Source organism: Rhincodon typus, chromosome 7 (assembly GCF_021869965.1).
Source record: "Rhincodon typus isolate 14 chromosome 7, sRhiTyp1.1, whole genome shotgun sequence".
NCBI lineage: Eukaryota > Metazoa > Chordata > Chondrichthyes > Orectolobiformes > Rhincodontidae > Rhincodon > Rhincodon typus.
The window spans coordinates 17,229,349-17,236,461 of record NC_063338.1 but is presented as its reverse complement, the minus strand read 5'-3'; positions in this window follow the sequence as shown (position 1 = coordinate 17,236,461).

Below are 7,113 nucleotides of genomic sequence, written 5' to 3'. Positions count from 1 at the left end.
GATGTTGTATTGCAATGCAATTCAGAATTTAAACACAATATATCCTTTCAAATTCCTCCCACCATGCATGACAGATCTCTACCCACCAGTATGCTACTCCAGAGTTGTACAGTGACTGACCTCTACACACCAAATATTCTAGTGAAACCCTGTGCACTCCATTAAACCAGTATTATACATTGACAGACATTGTATCCAAAGCTGTACTCATGTTATACGGTGAGACTTGTCCCCCACAGTACTGTACACTATTTCACAATGTACCCACAAGAACTGCATACCAGCATAATGCCAAACCACATCAAGTAACACTATCCCAACATTATACAGCATCATATCCACAGTTGTACTCCAGTTTTATTTAGGGACAGACCTGTACTCACCAGTAATATACCTTAGTGTTATACAGTGACAGACCTGTTCTCACCATTAGACTGCAGTGGATCTGTATCTACCAGTATTGTTCAAATCACTATTATCATTAAGATGAATTAAACAGCTAGTACAAGCCAGTTGGCACGAGGAGGCTCTATACCCTATTGTGGGCATGCCATGAGACAGCCATCACTATACAAACACACACCAGCTATTAAACAGAACAAATCTCCAGTATAAAAGAGAGCTCAAAGAACATTCAGTTGGCAAGGGAACAAGTCAACAAGTCCACTCCCACAATTCCCCTGTTTTCACTGTAAGAAAATATATCCAAATAGAAGGCACCCTCATATATACTGCTATTAGGTGGTTGTAAGAGCATCAGCATGGTTGGGCAATAGTTTTGAATCTGATGATCCAGCTGGAGATGATGTGGTGAAACTGAGGGGAACCAGAATGTGCTCTCTCACTCTTCCTCATGCCTGAGAGTTCTCATTACACCTCAAATTGAGCTGCCACTCCCAGAGAAGCCATTGCTCACCACAAATGAACATTGTAAAAGTTGGATTAAATGATCTTATTCCCTCCCATCACATTTAATTTCCTCCTGTGATTTAAAGACCATGAACTGTTCTGAAGCAATAGGGGCTTTCAGAAGAATAATACCAAGCAAAGCTACCATAAGTTTCTCCAATCAAGATTTTAGTGTTAGGACAAAGTGTGAAGGAGTAATTCTGTTCAGTGGAATGGTGAATCCCACTTACAAATTAAAAATTACTGTCATGCATTAGTCATAAATAGCACTCACTGGGAACAGAATAACACACTCCACAATTTTTAAGACGAAATAGCTGCCTTATTGTTGTATTGGTATTACTAGATGGTATATTTGGCATCCAGGACATTTTTAAAAATGTTCAGAATAACGATAGGTTTGACCACTAGTCTATGAAAATTGACTGTTCTCAGCTGGAGACAGATCTAAAATGGTTGCAATCAGTCAACATGCCACTCAGTTAGAAAGGGGGGAGGGAGGGAGAGAGAAATCAATCTGCTCCTGATCTCTAATCAGTGGCTTTTGATGGTGAATGTGCATGTGTGGATGAAGAGATCAGTTGTGATGTCTTCCATAGTTTAATTGTTCACTAAAAGTCACAATCAAGGCTTAAAACATTAGAAACGGTCCCTTGGGTGTGGTATCAGAATGTCACCAGCACTATGAAATAATAAGTCAGTATACTTAAGTCTCTTGGAACAAGGGGATCAAGTGGGGAGGGAAAAAATACAGAAAAGGGAGACAGAGTGGAAGAGTTTAAAACAACCTGATAAATAGGATTACTGGGAAGAGGTATATGATGAAAGCTCAGGTGACTGAAATGACTTGCACTTAAGTGGCACTCTTAAATCCGTGAAATGCAACCTGTCCGCAGCACCCTCACGTATTTGTTGGAAACATGGCAGTCAATTTGGTAACAGCAAGGTTCCAAAAAAAATCAGTGAATCTGAGATTGTTCTCTTTGGAGAAGAGGCAGTTAAGAAACATGAAATAGATCTTTTTACAATTGAAGGATTCCACCGGCAAAAAGGGACACAGATTTTACGTAACTGTCAAAAGAACGAGCAAGGAAATGCAATGATATTTTCTTCCTGCACACAGAGGGTTATAGCGATCTAGAATGCACTCTGAAATGGTAACAGAACCAGGATTTCGCAGAAGCTTATAAATGAAGCAGCTGCTTCCACTGCTGGCAAGTTGACAATAAGGTGATGTGCACTGCATGAAGGGTAAAATGACAACATTTTTGTACAGGTTATTACAAAAGGGATGTTTTATTACAAATCCCTTTTAAAAAAGAGAAGAGAATGAATAATTTAAGATAGTATATAAAAGTAGTAAAAAAAGAGTTAGATTACCCTGCTGAGCTAGCACACTCAATAGAGAGGGCTCCATCAATGAGTGCTATTGCCAAACAATGTAGAATTGACAGTATCAAATCACATATATATAAAAATATGATTTACGGTACATACATCTGAAGGTATTGCCTTATATACAGCTGTGTTTCCTTAATTCATAAATAAGACTACAAAATACATAATATCTCAAAATGCAAAAGTACTAAACCCTGAAAGTACAAATAAAAATTAAAACAGTCTGCTTCCACACTGTCCTACTCATGGGTCCCAACACAACTGCCCCATCCAATCTCTCAAATCATGTTACTTTTCAAACAACTATTTGTAATATGAGCACAAACAGCACTCCAACATAAATAATTTAATCCAAAAATCAATAGCTGGAACTGAGCTACGGGTCGGGAGGCAGTACCAGTGCAAAATTGCTCTCTGGTGACCCAGATGGATATCCAGGACAAATTGTGCTTAAGACTGCTTTTTGCTTAAAAGTACCTGTATAAATGATACACATTTTAAGGTATAATTCACTGAAAGTTAAGGGATTAAGGAATTCACAGAGCTTGAAATCTCTCAGATGTGATGCTCAATTTACAACACTCTATCATTTGCCTAGCAAAAGTGACAACCTGTCCTTGGACTCCGTTTTTTTTTAATGAGCTTGCTGGATTTTCACATTAATTGATCATTAAACTAGCACAAAATAATAGTTAGTAATTAGTAGCATGAGCACCTTTTAGATGACTGATCATTTTTAATGCAACACTACTCAATCTTTCTGCCTCAGAAATTGAATTTACAGCATGGAATCTTAATTGGCATTTTTTTCCTCTTACAGACTTAAATAGAAATCAAATTATAATTTCTTACTTCACTTTTCTTTCTCTCGAAATTTAATCCTTGTCTGTCTGTTAAACAGATCTAACCAATTCATCTTCATCTTTGTTGTTCTTCTATTCAATCTTTTTGCTAAAATCTCAGTGGTTAAAGAGATAGACTGTTTGTCCTATCATTCACTAAATTCAGAGATACCCCATTGTCCTCACTGGGCTGTTTCAACTCAAACTCTCAGACAAACTTCCAGCAAATTACAGTGAATACTGGTGACAATAAAGCTAATTCAATACAATTCAATTCAATATAAAAACATTGAGATGATGTCCATAAAAGTCTAATAGAACATAAGATCCAGCATTTTCATCCGATTTGCCACTTCTGATTGAAAACAGCTCCCTACAACCAGAAATAGCTTCACCAAAAGTAATTTCTCAAGACACATGTCAGTTAGGATGCTTTACGCTATTGACTCAACTACCAACAGACACATTCTAGAATTATTATACTGTTGGTGCTGTCATGAATGAGATAGGTCAATGCACAGGGATTAAGCAGCTGATTGCTTGAAATAATGTTTCCTGACTGAGAATTGGAGTGACAGCAGATTTGGCAGTATCCATCACTTGTCCCATGCAGTTCACATTTCAGATCGACGACCCCATGTCAGAACACTTCTGAAACGTTTACTCTGTTTCTCTCCAGAGATGCGATAGTGAATATTTCATAGAAACAGAAAACAGGAGGAGTAAGCCATTCGGCCCTTTGAGCCTGCTCCACCATTCAATATGCTCATGGCTGATCATCCAATTCAATACCCTGTTCCTGCTTTCTCCCCATACCCTTTGATCTCTTTAGCCCCAATAACTATATCTAATTTCTTCTTGAAAAAATTCAATGTTTTGATTTCAAACATGTTTTGATTTCAAACATTTTCCATTTCTAATTCATATTTTCAGCGTCTGCAGTGTTGCCCGAGATGTGATGGAGACACCAGCTTCTGTAAGCAATAATCAGCCAACTGGAGTACACTCAAATTGGATATCATCTTTCCATATTTTATTCACTTTCACACAGTGTTTGCTTTAGTCCGTGTACTGGAGGCAGCGTTTAAAGAGAGATGTCCATGCCAAGTGTGGCAGCAGGATAAGTTGAATGTTGTAATTATACCTGTTCTCACTGTCCATAAATATCCTGCCTTTAGTTTGTAACTGAACTTATTCCTTATTATAAATATCTGAGTTCTACAGACTGGATGTTGCAGCTTCAGCTTTATATGCCAAACATACCTGGTCAGCAGTAAGATTGCTGCAATGGGCCTCAGCGTCCCAAGCTCAGTTATGTGCTACCTTTGCTAACTTAAACCAAAGAGGAAGCAACTGTTATTTTCTCTTGCCGCTGTGCCATACAGAGAGAGCAGTTTAAAATAATAAGCAGTCAAGATATCAGCCAGAGTAACCAAAAACATACTGGAATTAGGTCTCTGATTAAGTTATTACATCTACTCATGAGAGAACATGCTATTCACACCTACTGTCTAAAAGCTCACACCTAGAGTGTGACTATTTGGGCAAAGCCCCAGATAACCTGACAATCCCAGAAACTATCCTCCCAGGAAAAGGAAAAACCTGGCAATGATTCACTCAACCCAAGTAGGTTTTTCCTTCATACAGGTGAAGATGAGGGGCTTTAACAACACATTGATTGCAGTCCAGCTCCATTAGATCGTAGAATTATAGAACCCCTACAGTGTGGAAACAGGCCCTTTGGCCCAACAAGTCCACACCAACCCTCCAAACAGCATTCCACCCAGACCCATCCCCCTACCCCTTCTCTGTAACCCTGCATTTTCCATGGCTAACACATTTAATCTACAGATCTCTGAACACTATGGGGCAAAGTAGCATGGCCAATCCACCTAACCTGCACATCCGTGGACTGTGGGAGGAAACCGGAGCACCCGGTGGAAACCCATGCAGACACGGAGAGAATGTGCAAACTCCACACACAGTCAGTCACCCAAGGATGGAATTGAACCTGGGTCCTTGATGCTGTGAGGCAGCAGTGCTAACCACTGAGCTACTGTGCCCCCAAGTTCTAAGAAAATACCACAAGCTTCAGAACTGAAGGTTGAGCAACAAAGGCTTAAACCCTGGCTGAAAACAGAACACATTAAATTTCCAGACAACTCCACCAGCTTGGAGACTGCACAGTGACCATATCAAAAGGTAATTCTAAATATATACCTGCATTTCCATAACAGGGCAACCTCCATTTCATTCGTGAAACTGGGCCACAGACCCCTTTGGGATCTACTTCATTTTCTGCATCCTAATCAGATCAGAACAAAAGAAAACTGGCTCATCTCAATCTCTCCAGATAATACTGGTTCACACAGAACTGCAGTTACAGGCATCAATGACCCTGTAGTTCATAATTGAGCAGTGTTGAGCGGCATCAGTCAATCAGCTGGCTGTTCATCTTTAGGGGATATCACGGGAAAACTAATTTGGTTCTTGTCCTCACATCTTTCCAGCCGCAACAAGATATATGAATATAACTCCTGTAAAACAACAAAATATCCCAAGACACTTCAGAACAGCATAATGAAGAAGTACACCAGCAAGCCACATAAGCAGATTATGTCAGATGATCTTGTCAAGCTTGTGATTTTTGGAGGGAATTTGAAGGATGAAAAAGAAAAAAAACATGTAGGGAGGGTCTTCCAGAGTTTGGAGCCATGGCAACTGAAGGGATAACCATTATTAAGCCATTAAAGTTGGTAATGGGCAAGTGGATGGAATTAGATGAGCACAGCATGGGAGTGTATGGGGGCTAAAGGAAATAATGGTGATGGGGGAAGCAAAGTCATGGAGGGCTTTGTAAACAAGAAGAATAATTTTAACATCAGGACCTTGTTTAACTGGAAGCCAATGTAGGTTACTGAGCACAGGCAGAGTATGGGAACAAGAATTGTCACAGTTAAGACAAAGACAGCAGTTTTGGAGGACTTCAAGCATACGGAGGGTAGAATGTGGATACCAGCCAGAAGTGGAATAGCCAAATCCAGAGGTAATGAAGGCACGGTGAAGCAGATAAATCGATTGCAATCATGAGAAGGAACTTTAGCTGATCCATTTTCTCTTCAGCCCTGGAAGACTGAAGCCAACTGTCACACATTCTTGCACCATGCCATGTGATTCTGTTGCCTTCTGTATGGCTCTGATAAATATCAACTCTACCAAGTCAGCAGGAACCATTATTCTGTTTCACAAAAAAATCCTTCCAATAATAAGCAGCTGAAACTTGAGGCATTAACCAAGCTAACAGCTGAAACTCATTAAACTGATGTTCCTGTCCTAGACATTGAAACAATTTTGGCAAAGAGCACTTCAACTTGGAAAGCAAACATTCCTCCATTGACTCTTGTCACTACACTGGGCTCCAAAATCACTTTCCATTCTGATCTCTAATTCCTGTTCTTTTTCCTGTAATTCTCTGTTAAGTCAGTGTTAAGATACAAATCTGTCTGTTGACAAATGTAGCCACCCACAATTGGTGTATCTTTACTGCACACAAGCCCACGTTTATTTCCATGCAACATCTCAGATTCAAAACAGAAAGTTACTGGGGCAGCTGCCTGGGTTGTCTCAATTGCGGCCTACTTTCAGCAGAAGCTTGATTCAAGCCAATAAACACAGCAATGAATAGTCGTGTTTTGAAACTATTTCAACAATACTGCATTCAAAGACAACACTCAATGGTCTCAATTTTCAATTTATTGCATTCAAAAAATTGTAGCTTGATAGTCAGACAAAAAATAATGAGATCAAAGGGCATCAGCACAGGAACACTTGGTACTGGCTAACAAAAGCCAGCAAAAGCTGATCGAGTCACTTCAAAATTAATGAGAAACAGAGAGAAAACACCGCTAGTTGTAACATGAGATGACAAGGAGTAGAGCTGGATGAACACAGCAGGCCAAGCAGC